This window comes from Oryza glaberrima, chromosome 6, assembly GCF_000147395.1.
Source record: "Oryza glaberrima chromosome 6, OglaRS2, whole genome shotgun sequence".
Lineage (NCBI taxonomy): Eukaryota > Viridiplantae > Streptophyta > Magnoliopsida > Poales > Poaceae > Oryza > Oryza glaberrima.
The window spans coordinates 4,012,848-4,025,572 of NC_068331.1; the positions used below are offsets into that span (position 1 = coordinate 4,012,848).

At 39.8% G+C, this 12,725-nt stretch overlaps 1 pseudogene; it reads left to right on the forward strand.

Annotated features, from left to right (window-relative positions):
- Window positions 1–811: 811 nt before the first annotated feature.
- LOC127776712 (protein DA1-related 1-like) lies at window positions 812–8,498 on the forward strand (annotated as a pseudogene).
- Window positions 8,499–12,725: the final 4,227 nt, after the last annotated feature.

A 12,725-nucleotide genomic window follows, 5' to 3' on the forward strand; every position in this document is an offset into this window, starting at 1 on the left:
GCGCTCAACTGCTACCACCAAGTCTCCTGTACGCTCTGCCGGCGTCAACACGACTCCTCGTCGCTTGCTTCTCCGCGTGAGCTCTCGCTCGCCTCCCGGCGCCGGTTTCGTGTCCCTCTTCGTCGTCTCACGCGGTGACGGCGGTGGTCCGTCCCTCCGTCGTCGGGTTCCTCCGGAAAACCCTAAAAAAAACGCAACCGGAGCCAAAATCAAATATAACCAATCCGATATAAGCGAATAGGTTCCGTGCAAAACTGCATATTTGACTTTCTGAAAGGGAAAAGAAACAAATGACAACTTTAAGGATGTACAGGCTGCCTAGTCGTTTCTTGTGAAGTGGGTATTTTGATTTTAAATATGTAGTTACGCTATTTTATTTATATCTGTTCAGATAATTATTCGATAACTTGTAAACTTTCATCTAATTCACAATTACATGGTCGTATTCGCTTACAGGAACAGATCTAGCGTCAAGTTAGAGGGAGTAATGCACCGGCGCGTAGCTCGGTGATAGGACAGCTACTTGGAGTAAGATGGTATTTGGATCCAAAGACTTATTATAGGTGGATTTTATTAATGGTCTACGTTTAATATTTATAATTAGTGCTCAAACATCCGATGTGATAAGGACTTAAAAGTTCAAATCCTAATGCATTGGCCTAAGTTCAAATCCTCTTGAATACATGTTTTCTCACCATTTTCTCCTCAATCAACCATGGATGCTCCAACCCATTTTAAAATTTTCGTTTTTTTAAGGCAGTGTTATTAGTTTATACACGGTTACCAAGCTGCAAACAGATGGATTAACCCCCCAACTTCCCCGCGGTGTTACGGGGGAGCGGGTCACCTGCCTCCTCCTGCCGTGCCACAAAAAGCAAGGCAAAGCAGCAGCGAGGAGGCGAGACAGATTCCCAAATCCCGCACAACCCCACCCCGAATCCACCACCCCACGCCAAGCCCGCTCGCCGCCGCCGCCGCCGCCGCCCGAGCGCGCGCGCGTACGGGCACGGCGGGCGTACGACGCCGGAGGTGGGGATCGAGCGTGCCCCCTCCTCCGTCGCGGCGGGCGACGTCGGACGTCGTCGGTCGTAGCTTGCCTTCGTTTCGTTGTCGGGTTTTCGGTGCTGCTGCTGCTGCTGGTGGTGGTCGAGCAAAGGCCGGTGGCGGATCGCCGGCGGTCCCGTCCGCGGGAGGGGCGCGGGTGACGCGGTGATCAGGTGATCGGAGCCCCACCCTTCGTTTTCTCCGCGCAATTTTAGCACCGACGCGGGTGGTGGTGGTGGTGGTGGGCATTGGCATTTCGTCCCCTTCCCCACGATAGAGACGCGGAGCGTGTGCCCCCCCTCTCGATCTTGCCGCCGCTCGTAATCCCCGCCTGATGCCGGAGAACCTGCATTTTTTTTTGAGCCATTCCAGGCTTACGTTCTAATGCGACGCTGCTAGCGATAGAAAACCCAGTGGGGGGTCTGTGAGAATCATCGCTTGATCTCCGATCCATCCTGTTAACCATTCCTGTGAGGTTAGGAGGTTTCTGGTTTAGGGGCCTGAGTGAGGAGGAGGGTACTCAAACGGCTGGACCTGCAATCGATCTGCTAACTTGGCTAACTTTGGTAACTAGTTATGATTCTCTGGTGTTGATCCCTTGCTTGAAATTTTTCTTGTGTTATATTGTGGTATCCTAACATCTTGGATTGATTGCAGATAAAAGTGTCCCTTCCAACGTTGCCATTTGGAGCACTATGGGTTGGTTGACCAAATTTTTTAGAGGTTCAACCCACAAAATCTCGGAAGGGCAATACCACAGCAAACCCGCGGAGGAGACGATATGGAATGGACCCTCTAATTCCGCAGTTGTGACGGTAAGTTCTTCTGTGTTATACATTTACCTCTCAGGAGTAAGAGCTCATTAATTGTTCTACGGTTATCTTCGTGTTAGGGCAAAAGTGCATTCTTATAAAACTAGGATAGCCAAAGGAGATGCATTTGAAATGTGCTCCAAAAAGCTTGGATTGCACCCTCGTATAGAGTATTGAATCTCACTTTGTTTCTCCCTTTGTTCTATAACATATGCCGTTGCGGCATGTTCACAATCAAAATTTTGGTCTTTGACTGTTTGTCCATTAAACTATAAACAATGTACTGCGATTCTGCGCCATAAAAGAAATACCAATAGATGTGGGAAAAAAAAACTACCATCATGTTCTAACTTTCCAACCATATTCTAAAATATTTTTATTATTAACAGTTGCGGATAGATCATTATCCCTCTTGAAAGTGTTGGCTACATCCATACACAAAAGTTTTGCCATTACTGATATGGACATAGAAAACTGCAAACTGTTGGTTTTGATGGGAAATGTGGTTCCCGTGTTTAGATGGTGTACCCACTAGAGTCTACATTTGGTCAACTCGACTTGCTATTGTTGGCTACTGATCTCCGTCAACTTGTCATTGACGATGTAGATTGTTGTAAGTTGAGGCAACAGGCCCAACCAGTCTTGCACCTCATGTACTCACAATTGCAACTCTTGCAAACTTCTCATGCTCATCAGCATGGTGTATGTACGCCACTTACAGTGTAAAATGTAACTATATCTTGACGCTCTTGTACAAAACAAGAAATTTTTTACCCTGGTTAGGGAGAACAATTCTGTGTGTTTTATGTCTTCCTTTGTATGCAGAGCATAACGCTATTACCAGTTCTGTTGGTGTAAATCTGTACTATTCTAATCTCCGAATTTGGAGGTGCACAAATGCAATTTCCCCTGCTGAAAAATACATCATCGCTTCACATTGCTATCTTGCTTAGTAGGTCATATAAACATAATTTTTCTTATCTGTAATACTGTTATGTGGTTTTGTTGGTTGAGTTTCAGGTGATTTGGTGATTGGTCAATGTGAATTAAGTATTAACAAAAACTATACCACTGATTTTTTGTGCATATGCCTCTAGGTTCAGGATGACACAAATTGCTTCCAAATATAATGAGCTTATATGCCATTGTAGTAGTATCTGTTATTTAGTGCTTAAAAAGAATGGGAATCTACATCTTTTGACTATGTAGCTGATCTATTTTCAAATTCAATTTAGGATGTCCCGTCAGAATTTGACAATGAAGATATCGCTCGTGCTATATCACTCTCTCTATTAGAGGAGGAACAAAGAAAGGCAAAGGCAATAGGTTAGTATGGTAACTAATACTAGTACTTCTGCTGTTTGAGTACTTACTGTCCAAAAAGGCTGACATTTGTCCGCTTCTTTACTTCCAGCAGCTGTTCCTTCATATCATTTTTATTCGATGACATCTGTCAAAGTGCTTAGCGTTTTAACTTTTAAGAGAGACCCTTGTGCTTATTTCCACACCTATCAGAAAATTTTTGGAGCTAGTTCATTGCCGATGATACAGTATGTTCATATGGAGTCCATGTTTAGGATAAGTTTCTTCACACTCTCTGTTTCTGAACTTGGTTGATCTTTTTTTAGTTTCACATTTATACAAGGACTAGGCCAACATTATTTTTCTTTTGAGTCACAATATAGAATAGTATGTTAATACTCAACGGCAAAGCATAAACAGATCCATTGTGAGAAAAAGAAATTTATATATGTGTTATTCTTTCATGAGAAATATACATGTTGAATTGTGGCTATTTTTTGTTATGTGTTGGTGAAATGTTTGGTGCGAGTTCTCTGGTTCTAGATGTAAAAATCGAAAATCATAGTGTGGACATTTTGTATATACTTCTGTACCAAATGTTTGGATTAGAACTGTACCCAAGTAATAAAGGTGCATCTGGAAGTATTATATAAAATGCTGTTTGGAGCTACCTATCAAGCAATTCTACATCATGGTATTCTGTGTCTATGATCGATGAATCCATGCATTTAACATGCAATACTTTTTGTTTCATTTTCTTTCACTCATCTAGAAAAGGACATGCATTTGGAGGAGGATGAACAACTTGCAAGAGCTATCCAGGAAAGTTTGAATGTTGAATCGCCTCCTCGTGCTCGTGAAAATGGCAACGCCAATGGTGGCAATATGTATCAACCACTGCCATTTATGTTTTCTTCTGGATTCAGGTTCATTTTCATTTTTCTTACTTTAGTATAACTAGATACTTTGTAGTAGATACTTTATGTGGACATGCTATTTTGGGTTCATTGATGTTGAAGTGCCACATAACTACTGATACGAGTATTCACCATAAAGCAGTATAATAAATTAAGTCCTGAACCATACAGACTACGTGCTACTGTTTTTTAAAACACCACTTTTGTTTGTTTTTGTATTGCCCCGCGGCGTGCTGACTTTAACAATTCATTCCCTGGATATCACATTTTTGTGTAAGGGGTTCACAGATATATTTTAGTGGGTGTATCTTGATTTAAAACTTATGTACCAGATTTTCAGTGTGAGTTTGCATATGAACTAAAGAGGTCAAAGGCAATCTCCCTAGTTTTGTTTGATACAATTCTGTAGAGCTAAGGTGTACAGCTGAGCAGCTCTTTTGCGAGTTTGAAAACTGTGGACCTCAGTTTTGCCAAATTAAATTTTTGTAAATATTTCTTTTACCCCTGTGAAGAAGGTTCAAACTATCTAGGTTATAGGTCGTGCTAGCTGTTGTAGCCACAGACACTTCTAAATCTGAGATTTGGTGCAGCTGTCAGCTGCACCACAGCCACAGCAAGCACAGGAGATCACCCCTTATGGTATGTAGGAGTCAACCATAGAAGAAATCACCCCCTTTTGGGTTCATTGATTAAACTTGCAGTGACTGGCCTATGGTTGCACTATTGCATGCATGTTTTGAAGTCCTGCAAAATCTGCAGGGTTCCATTATACCTTCACCAGAAGCACCCAGGATATGTTCTTTACAGTGTCATAAAGCAAAAAAGTGATTAGTGTATATTTTGTTACCCAAAAGTTAAAATGCAAGAAAGAGCTGCACTGATACTTGGGGATGGTAATTGGTAAGCGAGAATGGGATGCTGCGAGTTGCTTTTACTCTTACTGTTTCTTAATATATACGCTTATTTCCTCAGGACTTGTGCCGGATGTCACAGTGAGATTGGTCATGGGCGTTTCCTTAGTTGCATGGGAGCTGTTTGGCATCCAGAATGTTTTCGCTGTCATGCTTGTAATCAACCAATATATGACTATGAGGTAACTCCTTTGTTTACTTATTAAGCAGTTATCCATGTCTGCAAGAGTAATGTTTCTATGCTTATAGTCAACCAATATATGACTATGCAGTTCTCCATGTCGGGAAACCATCCATACCATAAAACATGCTACAAGGAGCGCTTTCACCCAAAATGTGATGTCTGCAAGCAATTTGTAAGAGTCGCTTCATTAGTTTGCTCTTATCTGTTTGCATAAGACGGATCGTTTTGTTCTATATTTTCATACCTAGTACTATCAAAGCTTCCTCTGAACTGATATACCGTGCTGTTGTTAAATGAGGAAACTACTCCACATGCCATCATGATTGCAATGTTTACTGTTGCTGATATATGATTAACATGCATATTCACCTTTTCTCATTTTCTATTACAATTGTGAAGGCCTTGAATCATGTGGATAGCTGATTGGCCATGTTTGCATTTGAAAAGCACTAGTCATGGGGCAGCAAATAATTGACATGTGAAAGTTGTTAACATGTGTTAAGTAACAGCCGACAATTTCTTTTTGTTTTTTTAAATGCGCCATCTTACAGTTCCTTCTTATTCAGATTCCTACAAATATGAATGGCCTGATTGAATATAGAGCACATCCTTTCTGGTTACAAAAATACTGTCCATCACATGAGGTGGACGGTACTCCAAGATGCTGTAGTTGTGAAAGAATGGAGGTACGTTCAATTACCATGTTTGAATTTATAAATCTGATTCAGCATACTTGGTCAGATATGTTGCTGTTGCAAAATTTTGATCAGTTCATCAAAAAATGGCTTGTGCTCTTATCAGCCAAGGGAATCAAGATATGTATTGCTGGACGATGGTCGCAAACTCTGCCTGGAGTGCCTTGATTCTGCAGTTATGGATACGAGCGAGTGCCAACCTCTTTATCTTGAAATACAGGAATTTTATGAAGGCCTAAATATGAAAGTGGAACAACAAGTTCCCTTGCTTCTTGTAGAAAGACAGGCTTTAAATGAAGCCATGGAAGGAGAGAAGACTGTATGTTGACCAAAGCTGGACAATCCATGATTCTCCTGTTTTTCACTATACTAATGTTAGTAAATATTTTGTTTCCTGTGGAAACCAGGGTCACCACCATCTTCCAGAAACAAGAGGTTTATGCTTATCAGAAGAGCAAACTGTCAGCACGGTGAGAACTATTCTGAGCATGAGATGAATGGATCTTTTCATAATTTAAATTCTATTTCAATTGTATTGGTCTGCTGTGTTCTGACTTCTGACTGAGTTCCAGCATTTATTTTTAATATTTTAGATATTGAGGAGACCAAGAATGGCTGGAAATAAAGTTATGGAAATGATAACGGAGCCATATAGGTTGACTCGTCGATGTGAAGTGACTGCAATTCTCATTCTTTATGGTCTCCCAAGGTGAACCACTTACTATCTGTTTCATAATGCCATTGTTACCTTGTTGCTACTCTTTTAATATCAACAAAAACTAGGAGGAATATTCGAATTTATAACTGATTTGAAATAATATTTCTTTCTGTGTTGGAGAATACATTCTTCTAAAAAATGTTATGGATTCACTGAAGATATTCTGGACTGCATGCTGACTCTACAGAGTTAATGGGAAAAGATATTACTCTTGTGCCTTGTCACTGTAGCTTCTGCAGTACAATATGCAAATTATTTGTTGTGTTATCATTTGGTTCTTCTGTATTGGGACCTCATGAAGTACATTGTCGGTATTTTAATGTGTTATTGTTCTTGCAGATTGTTGACAGGTTCAATTTTAGCTCATGAGATGATGCATGCGTGGTTGCGACTTAAAGGTAATTTTTAATTCTCATTTTCATTCTTGGACAAACATCATAATAAAATAACACACGAGAAGTCAGAGAAGAGGAAAAGGACCTTTTATTTTCAATTAAATAGCACATGTTTGTTCAAAGACAAACAGGTTAGTAAAAGCAATTGAGTTGCTACAAATCAATGTAAACTGCCCATACATCAATGGAATTGTTCTACTCTTTTTAGTGTACTAATTGTTCTACTCTTATTGGGTGTACAAGTACAACACATTGGTAATCTAGAGCATTGAACTTTCACGGTCTTTGGTTGTGGTAAAGACTAAAAAGATCATGGTTCAAGATTCCTACAGAAAACTGTGTGGTTTACTTCTCACTTATAATGACTAGCTATTCTGGTGAGGGTGATTGCCTGACAGGGCCAGGATTTTTTTGCATTGTGGCTGAGACTGCCAATTTGCCATTTAGCATATGACTGAGTACCTGAACCAAGAATATAGCAACTAAAACTATATTCTTCGCTAGAAACTTGGTCATCTTGCTTTCAAGACTGTACAAGTCCATGAGTGGGTGAACTTGGGGAGTTACCATGTAAATTGTTGGCAATCCTCCGTTATATGCCACTAATAATAAGTATATTGGCAATGACAAAACAATCAACACTACTATTAATCTTGTAAATCTCAGTACAAAATACAAGCTAGTCACATCACCACATGCTGCCCACCGCTGAATATGAAATCAAAACTAATAGTAATGATATTAGCAAATCTGTTATCTAAGGAAGGTGCTGAATAATAGAGAAAAAGAGAGAATCCATATTGCAGCGCACGATTCAGTACTTCAGTCCTATTCTGTATGAGGAAGAGTTTACATTAGCTTGCCACTGTCATCACTCTCTCATTTACTTAAAAAATGTATATGGACATTTCATGCTATAATGCATATCTACTTGCAGGATATCGCACACTTAGTCCAGACGTAGAAGAGGGCATATGCCAAGTTCTTGCTCACATGTGGATTGAGTCAGAGATCATTGCAGGATCAGGCAGTAATGGTGCTTCAACGTCTTCATCCTCATCAGCATCCACATCATCGAAAAAGGGGGGAAGATCTCAGTTTGAGCGAAAGCTTGGTGATTTTTTCAAGCACCAAATTGAGTCTGATACCTCAATGGCCTATGGCGATGGTTTTAGAGCTGGCAACCGAGCTGTTCTTCAGTATGGTCTAAAGCGCACCCTTGAGCATATCCGGTTAACAGGGACTTTCCCATTTTGAAATGTCATAGATTCGTCTTTTGATGGAAGTTATACACGATCGATTTGTCATTAAGCGTCCATTTACAGGAAAAGAAAGCAATTTTGAGATGTGCAATTGTACAAACAATCTTTTCAGTTACTTTTGGAAGGGCTAACTGACGACATTGATTAAATTGTGATGGTTAGCCCAACCAATCACACATGTATGGCATTCCGAAATTCTAATGGAAACAGCAGTATTTTTTATGTGACAGAAATTAATAAGAAAAATTTATACTACCATGTACAAGTGAGATTCTAATGGAAACAGTAGTATGTTTTATGGTTAACCTGCTCATTAACTGGTACAGTACCAAACAAGTCGAGTTACATAAATACTCTATTTGCACTATCAAGCACAAGTGAGATTTGTTTTCCTGCCTTTTGGATTGGCCTGGATTCTTTATAGATCAGAAGGCTGTTACAGATTTTTTTTTTTACAGGTAATTTACTGACCTCTACCATGTGTGCAGAAAAAAGCATGGAGCCTCACTCCAAACCAGTGTCCTTGTAAATCTGTACTGCTACTATATTGGAACAGTATAATGACACAGTTTTGCTTCATTGCAAGAGATTCACAATAATGGCCCAGAAATGTGCAGATCCCAGAGCACTGTTACACGCAGCAACAACAATACAGCATTGCGAGTTGGAAGCCAATGTTACTGTATTGCAGTTAAACTCGTAGTCTATGCATGCAGTTACAGCTACTACTCACAACTTCATAAAAAAAGCTTTCACCAGGAGAGTTGGCTAGCCTACAGATGAATACTACGTACTATGTACTCGTACTACTACTACCATGTCATTTAAGATGTGTACTGAGGCAGTACTAGACTTGGCATCAAGATCAAATCCAAGCACAGCATCTTCACCCAGGCAGGGGACAGGGGACTAATTAAAAAGCCTATAGCCCAAAATGTACACAACTTAATTCCGCAACCCTCAGTCACAGTGAAATCCATGGATGATGGATGCGATTCAGAAACAAACAGCAAAGAGAAAGGTAAACTTTTCCAATCATGGAAACAAAAGCTTGGCAGGCAATTTGAAAAACTTGTAATGTAGGCATACAATGGTAGTACCCTTGGCTACTGTACCATCTAAATCATACAACATTGATGCACATAGCATAAAAACGCTACAAAAAGTATCATACCACCTCTGATCCAAAATGCAAGTCATGTTTTAGTTCATGCAGTCGAGGGGCAAAAAAAATGGCATTCATCGTTTGTCCTACAGCTTATAGCAACTACAAAATAATTTATTGAAGAAACTTTCTTTTGCGATTTGAAAACGAACACTAAATACTAAACTATTTTTGAGGATACGCAAAACGATTGCACATCATTTGTATTAAGAATTGGAGGAGTTTTAAATAACAACAACAAACAGAAGAACAAAGAACAGGATTAAAACATAGGGCCTATATCTCGCGTCATCAGTTTAGCAACCAAGAAGACAGCCACCCTAATCCGGGAGGAGCCCAGCTTCCTTCCACAGAACAGCCTCTTCGGTAAACTACGATACAAAAGCCCAAAAACATTTTAAAATTTAAAATTTTGCTATAGCTTATAAACCACGGGGTAAACGATGGAAGGCCACCATATGCGAAATAAAATTACGAAATATGCGAATTAGAGACTGTATCAAAGATACCAAACACGACCTCTTCATTTTAAGACATGACATGCCAAAACAAAATTAAGGCACACGTACAGCATTAGAACAATCTGTATTATCTGTGAATGCAGAGAGTTCCTCTTGGCGTTTCCCCAATAGATCACCCAGGTTAATTCGGTGCATCACTGCATATGCATGCCTGGTCGGCTATATAGCTGGTCCAAGCAAAAACAATCTACTATTACTACTACTATTAATTAGTACTATAGTAATTATATAGCTGGTCCAAGCAAAAACAATCTACTATTACTACTACTATTAATTAGTACTATAGTAATTAACTCTCCTCTCTGCACCGGAAATATTTGGACTGAGATTACCAGTCAACAAGACAAAGAACCGAACATTCTTTAACCGGTTCACGCGTCTCGTAGCTGCTTGGATCATTATGTTTTTACGGATCATTAATCAGTCAGAGCTATTATAGCTGCTAAGATCATAATAACAGCCAGCCTTTGTCAGAGAGATGACATGACATATGCAGCTTTTAGCCACTACACACCACTGTGTTAATTACTGTGCGACCATGATTGCCGGCGACGAGGACCAAAAAAAGACGCATCATATCGTCGTCGTCGTCGTAAGTTGAAAGTCGTAGTAACACATTAATGTAATCACCATCATACGCTTTGTGGATTGCAGAAACAGTATCAACTGGAATTAAACTTGGCAGGATCCCAAGTTATTGCAGCCGAGCAGGTACACAGCCTCACTGTTCGTAGCTTAGCTTAGCAACTGCGTGGCCCACATGTCAGCGATGCATGGACTACAGATGGATCATGGATACTAGGGTTTACTAAGTACTCCCTCTGTCCCTAAATATAAGGGATTTTGGTTCGATGTGACATATTCTCTATCCAAATTCGTTGTACTAGGTATGTCACATTCAACCAAAATATCTTATATTTAGGGACGGAGAAAGTATTTGGGTATGCAAAAATATGCTGAGGGCACGGGAGAATCTGAAATTTTAGAAATTAATTGCCGAAATTTAGGCCTGAATAATTTTTTATCGAATTTTATTATTTCTCTAAATTCAAAAAAGTTGAAAAACAAAATTTGCGAAATAATCTTATACTAGTACACAACCTCACTGTTCTACCACCTCAATTCCATATTGCAAGATACTTTTTTATACCTTTTCTAATCAAACCTTTTCAAGTTTAATTAATTGAATTTTATAGAAAAAACATAATAGCACTTCCAACACTAGATCACAGATAAATTTAATGAAACTAATTTAGGTTGGTACTCCTACACAACTCTATATTATAGATCCTCGCTGGATTTAAAATTTGTAGGTTAAATTATAATGGTTTACAAAATTATAATCCATTGATTTATGGGACTGATATGGTGCATTTGCAGGGACACTTTAAATAGGAATACCATCCCTAGGAATTTTGAGGAGTTTTTTTTTTCTTTGCAAGGGTGACACTAACCAATTTTCTATTAGAGTTACTTTGAGTTTATTGGCTGCTGTTTGTTGGAATCTCTGGATAACCAGAAATAATATGATCTTCAGAGGAAAACTGGTTTACTCCCCACGTACTGACTATACCTTTTTAAATTACCTCTAATCTTTTGCAGTGGAGGAAGCTATGACGACCTGAGGAAGGAATCAAGATGGAAGCGCTGGTGGAAAGGATGAAGCTGATGGTGTTGATCGACCCTGAGGACCCCAAGAGTGGGAGTGGGTTAATTTTTGTGTTTAGTTTGCTGGTTCCCCTTAGAGCTGTAGCTGTTAGAGCTATGTGAATCTTGGCCACTGTGTTTGCGCTGAACCCTTTTGTGATCGCTCTGTTTAGTTTTTTTGGAGGTGTTTCCTATGTGTTAGTGTTGGGTTGCTCGTTGAGCACTTGTTCCTCCTCGTGTGAAGTTTGTCCTTCATGTACGCTGGTATCCCCAGCTGAACTAGGCCGTTTGGCTTTCAATTAAAAGCAGCCTCTGGCCTACCGTCTAATAAAAAATATACTCCCCCATCTCAAAATATTTAACGTTATTGGCTTTTTAAAAAATATTTGACCGTTCGTCTTATTCAAAAAATTTAAGTAATTATTAATTCTTTTCCTATCATTTCATTTATTGTTAAATATACTTTTATGTATACATATAGTTTTACACATTTCACAAAAGTATTTGAATAAGACGAACGGTCAAACATGTTTAAAAAAGTCAATGGTATCAAATATTTAGGAAAGTAGGGAGTATAATTTATGGGACTATGAATATATCCAGCTCTAGAAATTAACGATGTTACCGTGAATTTTTGGAGGGAGTACATGCATGTTTGGCCCACGTATGAGCGTGCGCACGTGGCGATGCGGTTGGGGGTACGTACACAGGACGGTCGGGTGTATTCATTTTTCTTTTCAAGCACACGACACGGCGCGACGTCGAGGCGGCCGGGTTGTGGGGGGTGTGGAGTTAAATGATGCAAAGATCGTGTCGCGGATTGCGTGGTCCGGCCGGCGTCAATGCCACTGCCGCGCGCGCCAATGCATTCTCGCCGTCGTCCATCAATGCGTCCTCTTGCCCGCGCCCGCGCGTGCTACTGCTACCTTAGCTACTATTAACTCCAAATCACTTATAGCCAATTCATATAATAGTTGCTTACTACACTATTAATATCCGGTCCCACCTGTCATACACACATTATGTTTTGGAGTCCGTACTGTAGCTGGCTACAAATCTGAAGCCCGCTGCTCTTCTCTCTCTTTTTTTTATCTCTTTAAAATATATTTATAGTCGGTTATAGTCTGCTATTGTACATGCTCTACTAGGACT